General features: G+C 44.1%; 1 protein-coding gene across 2 annotated transcripts in view; it reads right to left on the reverse strand.

Annotated features, from left to right (window-relative positions):
• Positions 1-20,618, reverse strand: part of RAP1GDS1 (Rap1 GTPase-GDP dissociation stimulator 1) — a 174,784-nt gene that overhangs the window by 153,793 nt on the left and 373 nt on the right. The gene's annotated exons all lie outside the window — the stretch shown is intronic.

A 20,618-nucleotide genomic window follows, 5' to 3' on the forward strand; every position in this document is an offset into this window, starting at 1 on the left:
GTTTATGGGCGGGCATTGGAGTCATGTGATCGGGAGTGAGGGGAACTGAATGTGAGACTGGGAGCCGGCATCTGACAGCTGCGGTTAGCTGTAACCAAGGTAAATATCGGGTAACTAAGTGAAGTGCTTTGCTTGAATACCTGATATTTACCTTGGTTACGAGCGTCAGCAGCTGCTAGGAGCCGGCTCCCTGCACACGTAACCAAGGTAAACATCGGGTAACTAAGAAGCGCTTTGCTTGGTTACCCGATATTTACCTTGGTTACGAGCGTCCGCCGCTCTCGGAAAGGGGGAGAGAGGAAAGGGGGAGAGAGGAAAGGGGGAGAGAGACTGATCACGCCAGGCTGGTTTCTGTGCATGCTCAGTAGAGCAAGCAGGATCCTGTCTATCAGCATGCCAGTGTTCACATGCGTTTGCGTGCTGTATAGTCAGGATCCAGCGATTTGCAGTATTTGGACGCAGCTCAAAAACGCTACAAGTAGAGTTTTTGAAAAAAGTTAAAAAACTGCAACTCGCTGGATCCTCACTATAACGCACGCAAACGCAGGTGAACGCATGTTGACGCGAGTCCATTGCAAATGCATTGAAATGAAAACGCATTTGCACTGGATCCGTTTTTGCGTTAAAAAAAACGTTGACGCATGTTAAAAAAAACGTAGTGTGAAAGCCGCCTTAGTAGCTGAATACAATTTTGCAGACATCCAATGTGATGTCTTGTTAGGTTGTAAAAAAAGATTAAAGGGATAAGGATGTAATCTCTGTTTATGAAGCCTGAGAGGGGATGTCAGTGCAGGCCGATGTTCAGCAAAACAGATTTCAGAACAGTCTGTGAATTAAAGTATGAAGACCACAGACATTGTACGTGTGCTGCCGCTAGCCGGAAAACACTACATTTAAAGGAAAACTTTAAACCACAATGTACACAGCGAATACTTCCCCATACTTACATTCTATTGCTAACAGGTTACACAAAATTTTCCTCTAAATTCTTATTTAAAGAGAGGTCAGAACTCTACTGGTTTTCTTTAAACAGTTCACTGCTGCAGCATTAAAAATATATACATACATACAGCTCTGGCAAAAATTAAGAGACCACTGCAAAATTGTCAGTTTTTCTGATTTTTCTCTTTATATTTTTGAGTGAAATGTAAATTGTTCTTTTATTCTATAAACTACTGACATGGTATGGTATGGTATGGACCCGTGAAAGCACCCCTAGTGGTGCGAAACGGTACCGTCGTCCTCGTGCCCCCCTCCCTGCATTCCCTCATGTCCGTTTCACCTGTCAGCATTGAAAAATAAAATAGTCCCAGATTATCGGTGAGTGCTGCCCTGTCTTCTTCTGTTCTATCTATAAACTACTGACATGTCTCCAAATTTCCAGGCAATACATTTTGTATTTATTTTCTGAAAATGAGAAATGGTTAAAACAACAAAAAAAAGCATTGCTTTCAGACCTCCAAATAATGCAAAGAAAACAAGTTCATAATAATTTAGAAACAACAATACTAATGTTTTCTCAGGAAGAGTTCAGAAATCAATATTTTGTGGAATAACCATGATTTTTAATCACCGTTTTCATGCGTCTTGGCTGCTTTCCACCAGTCTTTCACACTGTTTTTGGATGACCTTATGTCACTCCTGGTGCAAAAATTGTAACCAGTTCTTTGTTTGATGGCTTGTGCCTATCCATCTTTTTCTTTATTACATTCCAGAGGTTTCCAATGGGGTTCAGGTCTGGAGATTGGGCTGGCCATGACAGGGTTTTGATGTGGTGGTCCTTCATCCACACATTGATTGACCTTGCTATGTGGCATGGTGCATTGTCCTGCTGGAAAAACCAGTCCTCAGTGTTGGGGAACATTGCCTGAACAGAAGGAAGCAAATGTTTTTCCAGGATAACCTTGTATGCGGTTTCATTAATACGTCCTTCGCAAAGTTAAATCTGCCCAATTCCAGCCTTGCTGAAGCATCCCCAGATCATCACCAATCCTCCCCAAATTTCACAGTGGGTGCAAGACACTGTGACTTGTACTCCTCTCCAGGTCTCTGTCTAACAATTAGATGACCAGGTGTTGGGCAAAGCTGAAAATTAGACTCATCAGAGAAGATTACCTTACTCCAGTCCTTTATGGTCCAATTCTTATGGTCTTTGGCAAACTTCAGCCATCTAGCTATGACTTGAGCCCTGCCTCTAGGAGCCTGTTAAGAACTGTTCTTGCCATGCACGTCACCACAGCTGCCATTTGCCATTCCTTTTGTGGGTCATTTGATGTCATCCTACAGTTGATGAGTGACATTCCAATAAGATGACGGTCATCCCAATCAGTGGAGAGACGCTTTCGCCCTCTGCTGCTCTGTAGCTTTGTTGTCCCCAACATCTGCTGCTTGACCTGATTGTAATAGACTGCCGTCTTAGGGTACTTTCACACTTGCGTTGAACAGCATCCGTTGCATTGCGTTGTGTGATTGATGCAACGGATGCATTGCATATAATGGCACAACGGATGCAACGCATCGTACAAAACAACGGAAAGCTTTTTTTTTTTTTTTCCTTTACAGTTTTACCTTCGGCAGACTATTGTGAACGATCAGCTGATCACCCGGCTGCCGGGCGCTGAGCTGATCGCTCTCAAAACCCAGCTGCCGGGCGCTCAGCCGAACGCTCTCAAAACCCGGCTGCCGGGCTCTTAGCTGAGCACTCTCAAAAGACTGCTGCCGGGCGCTCAGCTGAGCGCTCTCAAAAGCCGGCTGCCGGGCGCTCAGCTGAGCACTCTCAAAAGACGGCTGCCGGGCGCTCAGCTGAGCGCTCTCAAAAGCCGGCTGCCGGGCGCTCAGCTGAGCGCTCTCAAAAGCTGATCGTTCGGCCATCAAGAGACAAAATAAAGTTTCTGTGATTTAAGAAAAAAAAAGGAAGATGAGCATTCGCAGTGAAAAAATAAAGGATTCCGCTGCTCAAAAAACGTTACATGCTGCGTTCCTTCCGCCCAGAAGCAACGCAGGTACTTTTGGCACAATCCGTCATCCATAAAAGTCTATGGGAAACAGCGGAATCCGTTAACGGATTACTGTTTTCCAAAAGGGCGGATTGCACCAGAAGGTAATTAATGCAAGTGTGAAAGTAGCCTTAGAAATTTTAAGGATGGAGGCAACATGACGCTCACTGTATCCCTCTGCTAGTAAAGCCAGAAGTGACCCCCTTCTATTCCTCACTCGAGACTTTTTATTTCCAACTCCTTTGGCATGGTTAAGTTATTTTTTCATTTCTATTACTTTTGGGATATTACTAGCACTTGTGTTACCATCCAGCTTGTCCTGTACTCTGGCTGGAATTCATCTGACACCGGAATGGAATGGCTGTCACATGTAGAGAAGCGGATTTGATTTTTCTAAAACTGTGCAGCGGTCTCTTAATTTTTGCCAGAGTTGTGTAAATAAATATAAATATATTACAGTTCAAAAGTTTAGGGTCACTTAGATATTTCCTTATTTTTGAAAGAAAAGCACATTTTTTCAATGAAGCTAACATGACTAAGCAACTTGATATGCCACACCTGTGAGGAGGATGGATTATTTCGGCAAAGAAGACGTATTCATTAACACAGATTTAGACAAATTTGAGAACCGTATTTGAGAGAAAAAGGCCTTTTGTGTACACAGAAAAAGACTTAAATCATTGAGTTCAGCTCATGAAAAATGGGGGCAAAAACAAGTGTTAAGGTTAAATATTTGTTCAGTAAAAATATTATACACGCACGCACGCACATTGAAATTGCCTCACCAAGAAGGAAAAGTTGTGGAACCTTGGATATTGCAGGATGGATACACATTAACGACATATAAATTATGAAAAAAAAAAATGTGGGAAAAAAACCTGAGAATATCTCTGTTTATTCAGTATCAAATATGGACGCCATGTGTAGAAAATCCCGTTTTCACACACCTTTGCATGTTTTCAGTGAGGTTATTAATGGTTGTCTGAGGAATGTTCTGCTATGCTGCATGCACTTGGGCATGTCATCAAGATCCGCTGCTGGCAGCTCCCTTTGTAATTGCTGACAAACTGTGTCATAATGTGCTTGATGGGAGACAAGTTCAGAGACGCTGCATTACATAGCACATTTAGGCTACACAGACTACTCACAGCAGCAGAATCTTTGGCTACATGGGGACCTGATGTATTACATACAATAACATCCTTTATCAGGAAGGGGTTAAAGAGGATCTCCTAACATGTCCATTTCATTAAAGACTTGTATTTCCCATTAAAAACGCATTCAAATCATATTACTCTGCATTGTGTGGTTCCTCAGTTTTCCTCCCAGAATATTTACAACCATAACGAATGAGCCTTTAGATCATTTGTCAAGAATAAAAGCCTTGAGCTCTTTGACAACGAGGCAACATTACTTCATTCTCCTTACGTCAGAACATTATACAAAATCAATAAGGATTTCCCAAATCTACATGAAATACACATAGTAGCCCTGATATTGCTTATGAACTTGGAATAAAGACTATCACATGGAACTGAGCCTAACAAGAGGATATTTCTTGGCTTTTACACAAGAAAAGAAAAAACCCATTGGATCTGCTAAAGCCAATAAGATGGCTGCCTAGAACCTTACTAGTACATTTCCATATGAATCAGCTGGCAAAAGGCAGTCTGGCCCATGTACAGGGTATCTCTGCTGTACAGTTGATGTTCTGCCATATTTATAAATGAGGAGACATTTTTACTGCTTAGATCTTGCAAAAAGAGACTTTTCTATCAACGAGACGTCTCTTACAATAACAATATTTCTAGCCCCAGGGCTTATCCGGCACCATCATTGATGTCCAGGAGAACTGGTTGTACAACTGCTTTCTCTTTTCTTCCAACTTTCTACATCTAGATAACAAGAAGCAGCCCTGTAACCACTATCCGGAGCTTTGTGTCTGAGGCTTTACTATTGAGGAATTCTGTCTCCCAAACAAATTCCATATCTAAATGATGACTTTCAGATGCCAAATACTGATACTTTTACCAATGCACACTGGAATTAACAGAGATTTTGGAAGGAAAATATAAAACCAGTAGAGGAAAATGTTTTCTCCAAACACCTACCGTATTTTTCGGACCATAAGATGCACTTTTTTCCCCCCCAAATGTTGGGGGAAAGTGGGGGTGCGTCTTATGGTCTGAATGTAGGGCTGCGTGGAATGAGGGTGCTGCGGTGGAGCGGGTCATCGGGGGCATGAGCAGGCTGCAGCAGCGCCTGCCGTGACCACGTGGACCCGCTCATTTAATATGCACGCCCATCATCTCTCAGCACTGACAGGTGGGCGGGATGATGGGCGAGGGATAAACAGCTGGCTCATATGATCATCCCTGGCAACTACAGCCTGGAGTGATCATGTGCGACTGTATTCACTGCCCCTGTGCATCATCATCAGCGCGGGGTGCAGTAAATCAGTACACTCACCTGTCACTGTTCCCCTGCAGTACCGCAATCTCCTCCTTTCTGCCGCTGAGTGGAGCCGTCCCCATTCCCCTGCAGCACCGCAACGTCCTCCTGTCTGTGCGGCGGCCGCTGAGGGGAGACTAGCGGTGCGCACAGAGATGACGTCATCGCTGTGCGCACGTGTCCACATGCAGCCGCCGGCAGCCAGGAGGAGATCGCGGTGCTGCAGGGGAACGGGGATGGCTCCACTCAGCGGCAGGAGGAGGAGCGGTGCTGCAGGGGGTGAGGTGAGGTAAGGTGAGTATGAACGTTTATTTTTTTTATGTGCCACAGGATGCGGGCCGTATACCAGCATGGGGGTGTATGACAGGATGGGTGTATATTATGAGCAGGATGGGGGTATATTATGAGCAAGGATGGGGGTATATTATGAGCAAGGATGGTGGTATATTATGAGCAAGGATGGGGGTATATTATGAGCAAGGATGGGGGTATATGAGCAAGGATGGGGGTATATACAGGGCAGAAGGATCATTACCAGGATGGGGTATCTTTGTAGAGAATTTGGGGACATTACCCGCATAACAGTGTCAGCAGCAGATCCTCGCCCCATAACAGTGTGTCATGACTCCATTTTTTGCTTAAAATTTTATTTTCCTATTTTCCTCCTCTAAAACCAGGGTGCGTCTTATGGTCAGGTGCGTCTTATAGTCTGAAAAATACGGTAAATGGATAGACAGGCAACACGTCTGAGAAATGACAAAACTCTGCCCCTCAGGACTTGTTACAAGTTGTATGGTCCCTGCAGCTCAATTTACACTGTGGGTGTCTGGATGGAAGGTTGTAAATCTTAAGGACAATACTGCTAGCATGCAGAGAAAAATCCAGAAGGAAAATCCACTGTGGATCCAAACTTTGTGAATTACCCTTAGGGCTCATTCAGACGACCGTTCCGTCTGTCCTGGTCAGTTCCTGTTTTTTTGCAGACCTAATGACAGGACCATCTTTTCAATGTCTTTTGTGTAGGACCGGATGGCACACAGAAGCACTTCCGTGTGCTATCAGTTCCTTCAAAAAACACATCGGATGTCGTATGTCCGTTCCGTTATTATGGAACATGTCCTATTCTGTTCCGTAATTGCGGACCATGACACAATACAAGTCAATAGGTCCATAAAACTCCTAGAAGCCACACAGAAGAACTTGTGTGGTTCCATCGGGTGCCCCTGCAGTCTGTGTCCCACTCCTGCACCAGCCTCGCAGATGCTCACACTGCAGTGTATGAGCAGCTGCAGGGATGAGAAGCGCCGACATTATGAGGTTAGCTAAGTTCATTACCTGCTGTGATGATCTCCACTGTACTCCTGACCTCAGCGCTCGTCACTAACTTCCATGCCCACCGTGTTCTCACATCAAGTCTCACGAGTAGCCCGAGACTGTGACTAGAGGTGACGTCATGTGCAGCTTGCAATACTTCGCTTGTTAACATAGTAGACCATGAAGTCAGTGGCGAGCGCTGACGTCAAGAGTGCAGCGGAGTTCATCACTGCAAGTAACGAACTCAGCTAACCTCATGACATGAGCACTCGTTATGCCCTGCAGTGACCTGGCCTGACGTAATGATGTTAGCTCAGGTCACTGCACTGCTCTCGCAGCCAATAGGGAACATTCTGTTCTTCATTGACTGGCACTGGGAGTATGTTATGGATTCTTATGGGATCCCCTTATTGGATTACACCGGACCCGGATTTGATTTTTCTTTGCAATAGATTGGTGAAAGAGGGAATGTTTTTTCAAATAAAAATTTGTATGTCGTCTATATTTTTTTATTACTGACTGGGTTAGTGATGTCAGGTATCTGATAGATGCCTGACCTCACCAACCCCAGGGCTTGATGCCAGGTGACATTACACAGCTGGTATCAACCCCATTTTTACGCCGTTTTCCATTGCACCAGGTAAACGGAATGAGATAGGGAGAAGTACCAGGAATGGCGCATTTAATGGATGTTCCACTTCTGGGGTGGCTGTGGCCTGCTTTTTTTAGGCTGGGGAGTGTAATAACTATGGACCTCCCTAGTCTGAGAATACCAGACCACAGTTATCCGCTTTATCTTGCCTGGTGATCGAATTTGGGGGGGACCTTACGTTTTTTTTGTTGGGGTGCCCTCTGTTTTGGATTACCAGCCAAGGTAGAGCTGCCAGCTGTGGTCTGCAAGCTGCCGCTGTCTGCTTTACCCTAGCTGGCTACAAATAATAGAAGGGACCATACATCGTTTTTTTTAATTATTTAATTTTTGGCTAGTACAAGGCTAAACACCCTTTAGTGCCACATGAAAGGCACTTAGAAGTGCAAGATTACAAAATGCAAGGGAGTCAAACATTACATAGTTACATAGTTACTTAGGTTGAAAAAAAGACCTAGGTCCATCTAGTTCAACCTTCCTCCACCAGTTCTACATTTGGTCACTAAGTCATTTATAACCAACAATGTTGTGTGTACTGAGGAAATCCAGCCCTTTTTTAAAAGCTGTTATAGTATGTGCCATTACTACCTCTTGTGGAAGGGCATTCCACAGTATGACTGCTCTAACTGTAAAGAACCCTTTCCATTTAGCTGTCGGAATCGCTTTTCTTCCACTCGCAGTGAGTGCCCCCTGGTCCACAGGTCCTTATATATGTCTTTCTCATCTATCTATGACAAGCGGCGACATCATGAGGTTAGCTAAGTTCATTACCTGCGGTGATGAACTCGTGACATCAGCATTCGTCAGTGAGTTCTATGGTCTGCTGCGTTCTCACATCAAATATCGAGGGCTGTGACTAGCGGTGACTGGAAATCACCTGAGTGACGTTTCCACTGACCATGTGGCTAACTTCACTTGCGGCCTGAATCTCACAGCAGGCGGTCATGTTCTATGGCTCTCACTGGGAAATTCAGATGTAGCAGCGCTGGAAGCGTTGTAGGACCTCGTGTGGATTACGTCGGACCTGGATGGGGTGTTTGCGGTGTTAATAAAGTGGAGAAAGAAAGTGCTTTTTTGTATCGGTAAAAATATTTCTTGGGTGTTTGTTTTTATTTACTGTTACTTACAGATTTTGATGAGGGGGTGTCTCAGACTCCTGCCATCACTAATCTAGGACTTAGTGGCAGCTATGGGCTGCTATTAACTTCTTATTACCCTGATTGCCACCACACCAGGGCAGCTAGAAGAGCCGGGTAAAGTCCCGGGACGGTCGCATCTAATGGATGCGGCAATTCCGGGTGGCTGCTGGCTGATATTTTTAGGCTGAGGGGCTCCCAGTAACGTGGGTCTCCCTAGCCTGAGAATACTAGTCCCTAGCTGTGTGGCTGGGTATGAAAATTGGGGAGGACTGCACACCGTTTTAAAATTATTTATTTTACTGTACGATATAGACCCACCGGTAACTGTGATTGGTTGCAGTCAGACAGCTGTCACTCAGCATGGGGGCGCGTCTGACTGCAACCAATCACAGACGCCTGTGAGCGAGGGAAGCAGTGAATATGTAGTCCTTCCCTCTCCTCCGCGGCTGTGCTCTGATCGCATCACAGTGACATAACACTCAGCTTACACTCCAGCAGAGCAGGAGACGAGTGTCATGCGATACACTCGCAGTAGTGCTCGTGTGGCAGCCTTAATCAGTGACTTGAATGGTTAAAAAATAAAAAACAGCTAGTAAACAAGGTACAGGGCTGTGGCGTTCCTTCTGTACTTTTCTTACCTCTGGCCACTACAACAGAAATCAGCTAATAGGTGAAGGTGCTGGTTGCTGGACCCCCATGGTTTCGATAGAGAGGTCACCAATATGTTATTCCCAGTTAACTCCTTCACCACCCAGCCTGTTTTCACCTTCATAACCAGATCAATTCTGACTAGAGTCACATTAAGGCTGGGGCCACACGGGGATTACTGCGACCCCCTCGCATGACACTCGGCTCACGCTAGCAGTACAGCAGAGCCGAGTGTCATGCGAGTGTCCCTGCGACTTAGGTCCGATTGTGCGAGCGGACCTCAGCTGCGGCGGCCGGGCCAGCACTGAGGATGGGAGGGCCGGTGCTGTGGAGGTCCGGCGCTGGGGAGGGAGGGATTTCTCTCCCTCTCTCCTCCGTAGCCAGCTATTGTAGTTCTCGCACTGCAGTCGTGGTACACCGGTGTATCGCGAGTGCAGTGCAATTTTTCTCTCGCCCCATACACTTGAATGGGTACGAGAGAAACAAGACTCGCATTACAATTGCAGCATGCTGCAACTGTTTTCTTGGTCCGATTAGGAGAAAATAATCGCTCATGGGTGCTGACACATAGGTTAATATTGGTCCGAGTGCAATGCGATTTTTTTATCGCACTCCACTCGCACAGATTTTCATGCCGTGTGTCTTAGGCCTAATTCTTGAACGCTTCAACATATCCCAGTGATTCTGAGACTTTTTTTTTCTTGACTTATTGTACTTCATGATAGGTGGTAAATTTAGGACAATATATTGTGCGTTTAATTGTGTCAATATCAGAAATTTGACAATTTTGCAATTTTCATGCCCATAAACCAGAGAGAGTTATGTCACACAAAATAGTTACTATATAACATTTCCCACGTCATATCAGCACCAGTTTTGAAACAAACAGCCTAATGCTATGTTCATTTTGTATTTGAGTTCTCCAATAAAATGGCACCAGAGTCAGCACGCGCATATTGCACCAACTCCGGCGCCATTTTATTGAAGACACTGTGTCTGTGAATATCACCAATTTTTTTGAGATTATATTCTCAAACGCAGCATCTACACATCTACAATTAATGGAGCTGGAAATCGCTTGATACACACGCACTGACTCCGGACCCATTATAGTGAAGAATTAAATTATGTGAACAGCACTGTGCAAGTGCTGGCCATAGGGATAATGGCGGCGGTCGCAGGTCAAAATTGACATAAAGGGGAGGAAAGCAGCCAGGGGAGGACTAGATATAAAAGACCCACCCCCCACAAAAATTCTGTCCCGATGCTAAATCACCGACACCTGGATGTAGATCGGGTTCAGTAGCTAGTTACTATATAACATGGATGGGCACCATTAAGTAAAATACCTGAGATTCAATATCTGACTCTATTAGTTTTTCTCATGTTGGCTCTTGGTTCTTAGGACGTCATTAAGGTACTTGGGCAGATTTTTTTTGCCTTCTTTTGCACCATTTAATGGCACTACCATCAGCACTTTGTGAAACTGATTTATCGTTCGTGTAGCTTTGCTTTCTCATACAGTTTCCATACATCCCTGTTTACACAGGTCCGCCTGTCTCCTAATAATGATTTTATGCACCAGAAAGGAGAGAAAAGGGCTATTTCAACGTGCTGCCGTAGAGATAAGAAATCCAGATGAAAATGAGAATTTGTCAACGCGTTTCAAAGCCAACAGGCTTCTTCTTCAGGACAATTCACCAATGATGTGTCCACCCCAAGCCGTATATACATTATATGGGAGACACTGGGGCTGCTGTATATACATTATATAGGTGAAACTGGTGCTGTTGTATAAATATTTCAAATGAGATTCTGGGGCTGATGTATAAACTTTATATAGATCACACTGGGGCTTCTGTATATAGTTTATATAGGTTACACTGGGCTGCTGTATATACTTTATATAGGTGAAACTGGGGTTGCTGTACAGGCCTGGATTAGCAATCTGCCAATTCGGGCAAATGCCCGATGGGCTGCAGCAGTAACCAATAAGGTGGGACCCCATTTTGCGGCCTTCGGTTCTTTAAATCTTTTACATATTGGTGCTATGCATAAAGTATATATAGCAGCTCCACTGTCACCTACATGATCTACATATATCAACCCCAGTGTCACCCATATAAAATTTAAACTGCTGTAGATAATTTATATAGGTGAATCTGGGGCTGCTGTATATACTTTATATAGGTGATACTGTTGTAAACAAAAAAGGAATCTTCATGGAACTCACCTAGGAAGATGGGGTGTGGTGGGGGGAGATGAAGGTCTGTGCATCCCAAGCGCATAGTAGCCTCCATTTGCCCAAAGATGGAGCTGGGAGCAGTAATAACCAACGGCTGCAAAACGGGGCATGCAACCCACTTTATAGGATACTACTGCCGCCCGCTGGGCATTTCCCCGAATTGGCAGATTGCCAATCCTAGCCTCATGTCACAACTAACAGAGATTGATATATAAAGGAAAAAAGTGCGTAGTGCATAAAATAGTAATTTATAGAAAATTCATTAAATTAATGAGATATACAGTGGGTATGAAAAGTATTCAGACCCCTTTTCATTTTTCTCATTCTGTTTCGTTGCAGACATCTGGTAAATTCAAAAAAATGTTCACTTTTTTTCTCAGTAATGTACACTCTGCACCCCATCTGGACAAGAAACAAAAGAGAAAAGAAGAAATTTTTGCACATTTTCTAAACAAGAAAAACTGAAATATCACATGACCATAAGTATTCAGACCCTTTGCTCAGACACTCATATTTAAGTCACATCCAGTCCATTTCCTTGTGATCCTCCTTGAGATGGTTTTACTCCTTCATTGGAGTCCAGCTGTGTTTAATTAAACTGAGAGGTGTTTGCCTTTCCAAATCAATTCCTGTCTATATAAGACCTCACAGCTCATAGTGCATGTCACACCATATGAGAATCATGAGGTCAAAGGAACTGCCCAAGAAGCTCAGAGACAGAATTGTGTCAAGGCACAGATCTGGCCAATGTTACAAAAGAATTTCTGCAGTACTCAAGGTCCCCAAGAGCACAGTGGCCTCCATAACCCTTAAATGGAAGACGTTTGGGACCACCAGAACTCATCCTAGATCTGGCCATCCAGCCAAACTGATCAATCGTGGGAGAAGAGCCTTGGTGAAAGAGGTAAAGAACCCCAAGATCACTGTGGCTGAGCTCCAGAGATGCAGTAGGGAGATAGAAGAAAGTTCCACAAAGTCAACTATTACTGCAGCCCTTCACCAGTCGTGCTTTTATAGCAGAGTGGCCGACGGAAGCCTCTCCTCAGTGCAAGACATATAAAAGCCCTAATAGAGTTTGCAAAAAAAAATACATAAAGGACTCCCAGACTATGAGAAATAAGATTCTCTGGTCTGATGAGACGAAGATAAAACTTTTTGGTGATAATTCTAAGCGGTATGTTTGGAGAAAACCAGGTACCTCATCACAGTGAAACATGGTGGTGGCAGCATCATGCCAGGGGGGTATTTTTCAGCTACAGGGACAGGACAACTGGTTGCAATTGAGGGAAAGATGAATGTGGCCAAGTACAGAGATATCCTGGAATAAAACCTCTTCCAGAATGCTCTGGACTTCAGACTTGGCTGAAGGTTCACCATCCAACAAGACAATGACATTAAGCACACAGCTAAAATAACAAAGGAGTGGCTTCAGAACAATTATGTGTCCATTCTTGACCGACTCAGCTAGAGCCCTGACCTAAACCCATTGAGCATCTCTGGAGAGACCTGAAAATGGCTGTCCACCAACGTTCACCATCCAACCTGACAGAACTTACAGAGGATCCCCACATTTAGGTGTGAAAAACTTGTTGCATCATTCCCAGGAAGACTCATGGCTGTACTAGCTCAAAAGGGTGCTTCCACTCAATACTAAGCAAAGGGTCTGAATACTTAGCACGTGATTTCAGTTTTTATTTTTTTAGAAAATGTGCAAAAATTTCTACATTTGTTTGTTTTCTGTAAAGATTTGGTGCAGAGTGTACATTAATGAGAAAAAAAATGAACTTTTTTGAATTTACCAAATGGCTACAATGAAACAAAGGGTGAAAAATTTAAAAGGTCTGAATACTTTCCATACCCACTGTATACATTACTAAATATTATATATTATAATATATATACACACACACACACATATATATACAGTGCCTTGCGAAAGTATTCAGCCCCCTTGAATCTTTCAACCTTTTCCCACATTTCAGGCTTCAAACATAAAGATATCAATTTTAATATTATGGTGAAGAATCAACAACAAGTGGGACACAATTGTGAAGTTGAACAAAATTTATAGCTTAAAAAATAAATAACTGAAAATTGGGGCGTGTAATATTATTCGTCCCCTTTAAGTTAATACTTTGTAGCGCCACCTTTTGCTGTAATTACTGCAAGTGCTGCAAGTCACTTGGGGTATGTGTCTATCAGTTTTGCACATCGAGAGACTGAAATTCTTGCCCATTCTTCCTTTGTATACAGCTGGAGCTGAGTGAGGTTGGATGGAGAGTGTTTGTGAACAGCAGTTTTCAGCTCTTTCCACAGATTCTCGATTGGATTCAGGTCTGGACTTTGACTTGGTCATTCTAACACCTGGATACGTTTATTTGTGAACCATTCCATTGTAGATTTTGCTTTATGTTTGGGATCATTGTCTTGTTGGAAGACAACCATGATGCTGCCACCACTATGTTTGACAGTGAGAATGGTGTGTTCAGGGTGTTGAGCTGTGTTGCTTATACGCCAAACATATCGTTTGACATTGTACCCAAAAAGTTCGATTTTGGTTTCATCTGACCAAAGCACCTTCTTCCACATGTCTGGTGTCTCCCAGGTGGCTTGTGGCAAACTTTAAATGACACATTTTATGGATATCTTTGAGAAATGGCTTTCTCCTTGCCATTCTTCCATAAAGGACAGATTTGTGCAGTGTACGACTGATTGCTGTCCTATGGACAGACTCTCCCACCTCAGCTGTATATCTCTGCAGTTCATCCAGAGTGATCATGGGCCTCTTGGCTGCATCTCTGATCAGTCTTCTCCTTGTTTAAGATGAAAGTTTTGAAGGACGGCCGGGTCTTGGTAGATTTGCAGTGGTATGATACTCCTTCCATTTCAATATGATCACTTGCACAGTGCTCCTTGGGATGTTTAAGTTTTGGAAATCTTTTTGTAACCAAATTCAGCTTTAAACTTCTCCACAACAGTATCACGGACCTGCCTGTTGTGTCCCTTGGTCTATGATGCTCTCTGTGCTTTAGGCCTGTTTCACACGTCAGTGATTCTGGTACGTTTGTGCTTTTTTTTAAACGTACCAGAATCACTGACATACGCAGACCCATTATAATGAATGGGTCTGCTCACACGTCAGTGATGTTTCACTGACCATATCTCCATGCAGCGTTCAAGCGTGTCCGTGATTGCCGCACGGAGACATGTCCATTTTTTTCTGGCATCACTGATGTCCCACGGACCACGCAGTGGTGTGATCCGTGAAACACGTGCCAGAAAAAAACGTGCTTTTAAACTAAAAAACATTTTTACTTACCCGGCTTCAGCGGCGCACTCTGCAGCCTGCTGCTTCTGAGCCGGCTCATTACTGTCGCGCATATTCATGATGCACGACACAGCCGACCCGGAAGCAGCTGCTGCGGGTGTCAGCGTCGGCCGCATGCTGCACCGCGGGAGCGATCAGCACCATGGACAGCGGGAGCGCGCACAGGTGAGTTGATTTCTAAGTGCAATCACGGGCCACGGAGAACGGAGCCCGGATTGCACTTAGACAACCCACGCGTGCCGTGATTCACGGCACACGGAGGGACATGTGCGTGTTTTACACGCCAGTGAAAAACGTCAGTGTTTTTCACTGACGTGTGAAACGGGCCTTAAACAGAACACTGAGACTATCACAGAGCAGTTGCATTTATACAGAGACTTGATTACACACAGGTGGATTATATTTATCATCATCAGTCATTTAGGACAACATTGGATCATTCAGAGATCCTCAATGAACTTCTGGAGTGCGTTTGCTGCATTGAAAGTAAAGGGGATGAATAATATTACATGCCCCAATTTTCTGTTATTTATTTTTTTAAAAAGTTTAAAATAAGCAATAAATTTCATTCAACTTCACAATTGTGTCCCACTTGTTGTTTCTTCACCATAACATTAACATTTTTATCTTTATGTTTGAAGCCTGAAATGTGGGAAAAGGTTGAAAAATTCAAGGGGGCTGAATACTTTTCCAAGGCACTGTATATATATGTAAATAATACTACATGCAGCTATATAATAAAGTCGACTAATAAGCATGCAAAAAATGATTGTGATGTGCAAAAAAAGCCCTACATACTGTATATGCTGCGGCTTAAAGGAGAATGTCCCTTAAGCATATAATGGGTGAGCCAGTCCTTATGCGTCCATGTAAAGGACCACACAGGGACAAAAGATAACACATGATAAGACTGGATCAAACAAACCACAACACCTCAGATGATTGAGCCCACATATTTATTCCTGTAAGGTCTAAGACACACGGTATTAAAATTGGTGCGAGTGGAGTGCGATAAAAAAATTGCATTCCACTCGGACCAGTATTAGCCTGTGTGTCAGCACCCATGAGCGATCATTTTCTCAGCCCTAATCGGACCGAGAAAACAATCACAGCATGCTGCGACTAATACGATCCTGTTTTCTCTCGCACCCATTCAAGTGTATGGGGAGAGAGAAAAATTGCACTGCACTCGCATTACACCGGTGTACCGCGAGTGCAGGGCGAGAATGGCAATAGCCGGCTACAGAGGAGAGATAGAGATAAATCCCCCCCTCTGCTCCTCAGAGCCGGCCCTCCCCCCGCAGCTGAGGTCCGCTCGCACAGTTGGACCTCAGTCGCAGGGACACTCGCATGACACTCGGCTCCTGCTGTACCTCCAGCGTGAGCTGAGTGTCATGCGAGGGGATCGCAGTAATCCCCATGTGGCCCCAGCCTAACACTTTATCAATTACTGTACTTTGAAGCCATTTGGTAGATATCAGACTCTCTCCTACCGTGAAAAGCTTAAAAAGGAACCTGAAGACCTACCTCATCCGACAAGCCTACAATTTACAATAGCCCTCAGTCCAGTAGACCACTGCGCAACCAGCTCTGTCCTCACCTACTGTACCATCACCCATTCCCTGTAGACTGTGAGCCCTCGCGGGCAGGGTCCTCTCCTCCTATACCAGTCTGTTTTGTAGTGTTAATGATTGTTGTATGTATACCTTTTTCACTTGTACAGCGCTATGGAATAAATGGCGCTATAATAATAATAAATAATAATATACTTAGATTCATAGGATTAATGTAAGCATAACCGCTCATCCGTAAGACTATGCACATGTTTTTATATGTTCACAGTGAAGCTATAGGAGTATAAATTATTTACAGTATGTGTAGGCGTTCTTCATGGGTTTTATTATGAAGAAATAAGAGGCACGTATTAAAAACACAGAAAACTATAAGCCTATGGACACAAAATAAGAAGCATCCTGAAGGAAGAGGATGTGTGACTGACAGGACATATAGTCTGCTTCGAAAGAAGTGCAAGTTTGATTCATTTTGCCCTTAGTTATGTGAAACCTGAGATACAGGCGAATATTGGGCATAACTAAATATTTCCTACAATTCCACATTGCCACCACTAATGAAGTTACCCAGGCCCAGCAAAAATAAATGAAAAGCCACTTAATCATGTGCCCCTAATAGATACCGTACTTACTTTTATGTACATTTATATACGAGTGTATAGTAATGTCGGTACAAACACTAAAACAACTAAACTCAAGTGATTATATATATTTAAAACTTTATAAATTCATAGACATTAGTGATGAGCCTGCACTACCATGCTCCGATGCTCGGGTACTCGGAACGAGCAGTTGGACGCTCGGATGGGCGTGACTGGAGTATAATGGAGGTCAATGGGGAACTTGAGGATTCTGCTGGGAAATCCTACGGAAAAATGCTCGAGTTCCTCACCGACTTCCATTATATTCAGGTACTCAAGTTGCGCCCATCCGAGCATCCAACTGCTCATTACATGTACCACGCACCAGAGCAGGGGAGTGCTCACTCATCACTAATCATCTCTATAGTCAGAGTCCTTCACCTAGCCTACAGTAGGCTTCAAAGCTCTTTATTTAGTGGTTATTACAAACCGATATCACACCGCTTATACAGTACATTACAGCAACGTTTTAGGCTGTGCACCCTGCATCAGGCATAAATTGAAAGAAGTGAAGGAGAACTCAAGATTCGAGGGCTAAAGGCCGCTTTACACGCTGCGATATCGTGACCGATATTGTTAGCGTTCGTACCTGACCCCATCGGTTGGGCGACACGGGCAAATCGCTGCCTGTGGCGCACAACATCGCCCGGACCCGTCACGCTACTTATCTGCCTAGCGACATCGCTGTGACCGGCAAACTGCCTCCTTTCAACGGGGGCGGTTCGTTCAGCGTCACAGCGACTTCACAGCAGCGTCACTGAAGCACCGCCCAATAGAAGCGGAGGGGCGGAGATGTGCGGGACGTAACATCCCGCCCACCTCCTCCTTCCTCATTGCCGGCGGTTCCTCGTTCCTGCGGTGTCACATGGAGCGATGTGTGCTGCCTCAGCAACAAGGAACTACATCGCTAGCTGCAGCAGCAGCGATAATCAAGAATAGGGGGTGATGTCACCGATGAGCGATTTTGAACGTTTTTGCGACGATTCAAAATCGCTCATAAGTGTCACACACGACATCGCTAACGCGACCGGATGTGCGTCACAAATTCCGTGACCCCAACGAGATCGCTTGAGCAATGTCGCAGCGTGTAAAGCGGCCTTTAGGATGGTATGAACCCACTAGTGCGGCCTGTGCTCTATACATGCAATATTTATCTCTATACAGACTTCCAGAGGGGCTGTATAGTTATCAAGTCCTCTGCCATAAAAAATAAATAACAATAAAAACATGGGAGAAGAACAGACCTTTAACAGATCTTGTATTAGCATCCAAAAGTTTCAATTGCTACCGGTCATTCATTGCAGTCTACATACATATGCAGGGCCGCTCGCACGTCAAAAATCGTGGCGGTATTATCTGCTCTTTACAAAAAAAATCCCTTTAAAATGAAGTGATGGTGTAACGAAGATTCGGGATGTTTAAGTTCAATTAAACCACTTGCAATTTTATGGCATTTTTCACCCTACGTTTTTTGTCTCTTATTTATACGCCATGTTTCAGGTAAAGCTGCTTCCTTTTTGACACTAAGGGTATGTGCGCACGTTGCTTTTTACCTGCTTTTTACCTGCTTTTTTGCTGCTTTTTCTTCTGCGCTGTTTAATGCCAAAATGGATGTGTTCTTCTATTCAAGCAAAGTCTATAGGAATTTGGGTTTCTTGTCCGCACTGTGCAGTTCAAACTGCAGCCTTTTTGGTGCAGAACTTTGGTCAAAAACTCAGCTTTGCAGTGCAAAACCCAAATGGCAAAAACAATTCACATGTCAGTTGTTTTTGCCATTTGGGTTTTGCACTGCAAAGCTGAGTTTTTGACCAAAGTTCTGCACCAAAAAGGCTGCAGTTTGAACTGCATAGTGCGGACAAGAAACCCAAATTCCCATAGACTTTGCTTGAAAAGCAGAACACAACCATTTTGGCATTAAACAGCGCAGAAGAAAAAGCAGCAAAAAAGCAGGTAAAAAGCAGGTAAAAAGCAACGTGCGCACATACCCTTACTGGTATTTGTCTTTGACAAAAATTTAGATGGGTTGCACCATATTTGCCCCCATTAACATAGCAGCACTTATACTCACCTCCGATCCTGGCACAGCTCCGGTGGTGTCAGCACTCGCTCTCATGGGGCTCACGTGACAATGTTATCAAACATCAATAGGAAGTCAGGGCTGTAGGGCTGGCTGCAGGCAGGGTGAGGGAAACCGGCGTTAATTAGGAGCAGGGCTCGCGCAATGTAACAAGGCACCCTCGACGATCAGCTGATCCCGATGACCGCGGCGGCAGATGGAAAGGCTCAGTTCTGGAGCTGTCCCATCTTCTGATAATGGTGGTGGTCGGGTACTGCACATCTGCCTCCCATTCAAGTCAATAGGAAGCGGATGTGCCTTACCCGGCCGCCATTATCAAAAGAGCAGCTCTGGAACTGAGCGTTTCTGGCTGCGGCCACCAGCACTGGGGACGGCTGATCGGTGGGGGTGTTGAGTGTTGCACCTCGGTAGATCAGACATAGATGACCTATCCTAAGGAAACACCATCAATGTAAAAGTAGTAGATAAACTCTAACATTACAGTCAAATGACACCAAAAGTCCACGGCAAATGCGTGTCGGGGCCCATGATCATTTCATCTATCACCGGGAAACCACTATCTAAGTGTATTGTGCACACTATGTTCTATACTTGGCACTTATGCCGCACCTGTTCATTCATTCATTGCAGTGACTCTGTGGACCCTCTCCTCACTTTATATAGGGGTCTTCATTGACTCATTACAGGGATATATAGGCCAGCTCCACACTATTGGATATCTACCTTGCATCACATCTATCTAGTTGATCAATTGGTAGTCTGAATCAGGTACAAACTGTTTATACAAGTATCTTTATTATTAATTATACATACATGTACCTTACTATGTGACTGTGGATTTTGGGATCTATTTCATTGGCCACATCAGTCTTTTTTTTTTACCATGTATTATATATGACTTTGTATATTTAATAAAATCTGACATTTTATACTATCCATGGATTTTTTTTACTCCATATTTTGTAATGTAGTATTTATAAGAGAAATTAACATCATCATTAAAAATCCCACTGAACATGGAGCTCTATAAATCCCATCCGCTTTGCTGGATCTGTCAGACGCTGCGTTTTTGATTGCTCAGTGAAAATACGCAGCGTCAACAACTCATCATGGGAACCTTAGAGTAAAAGAATGCATCCTTTACTGTATACTGACAGATCATGGGGGGAAAAAAAAAAAGATCTGGAAATTTACATTTTAAGAAAATAAACTAAGAAATAGTTCCCAGCCCTATGACTTGAGATGGAATACATGATGGAATACATGCTGCCAGCTGTAACTGCTGCTGATGGGCCCACAGTAATGGCTGTCACAATGGGGAGCCAGCAGATGTTTACCTGTCAGTGTGCCACCCAGTGGGAGTGGTGGGTACTGCAGCCTGACACTATGGATACTGACATTAGGGGACCAGGATCACTGAGTGCCACCAAGTGCAGCTCTCTGCCCTGCCTGATGGGGGCGACCCAGAGCCATGCTCATCTATGGCCAGACCATGTAGGAGACCCAGTAGCACACGTCACTGATCCGTCCAGAGGTAAAAACATGTATAAAGCAGAATT

The sequence above is a fragment of the Anomaloglossus baeobatrachus genome, chromosome 1, assembly GCF_048569485.1.
Source record: "Anomaloglossus baeobatrachus isolate aAnoBae1 chromosome 1, aAnoBae1.hap1, whole genome shotgun sequence".
Taxonomy (NCBI): domain Eukaryota; kingdom Metazoa; phylum Chordata; class Amphibia; order Anura; family Aromobatidae; genus Anomaloglossus; species Anomaloglossus baeobatrachus.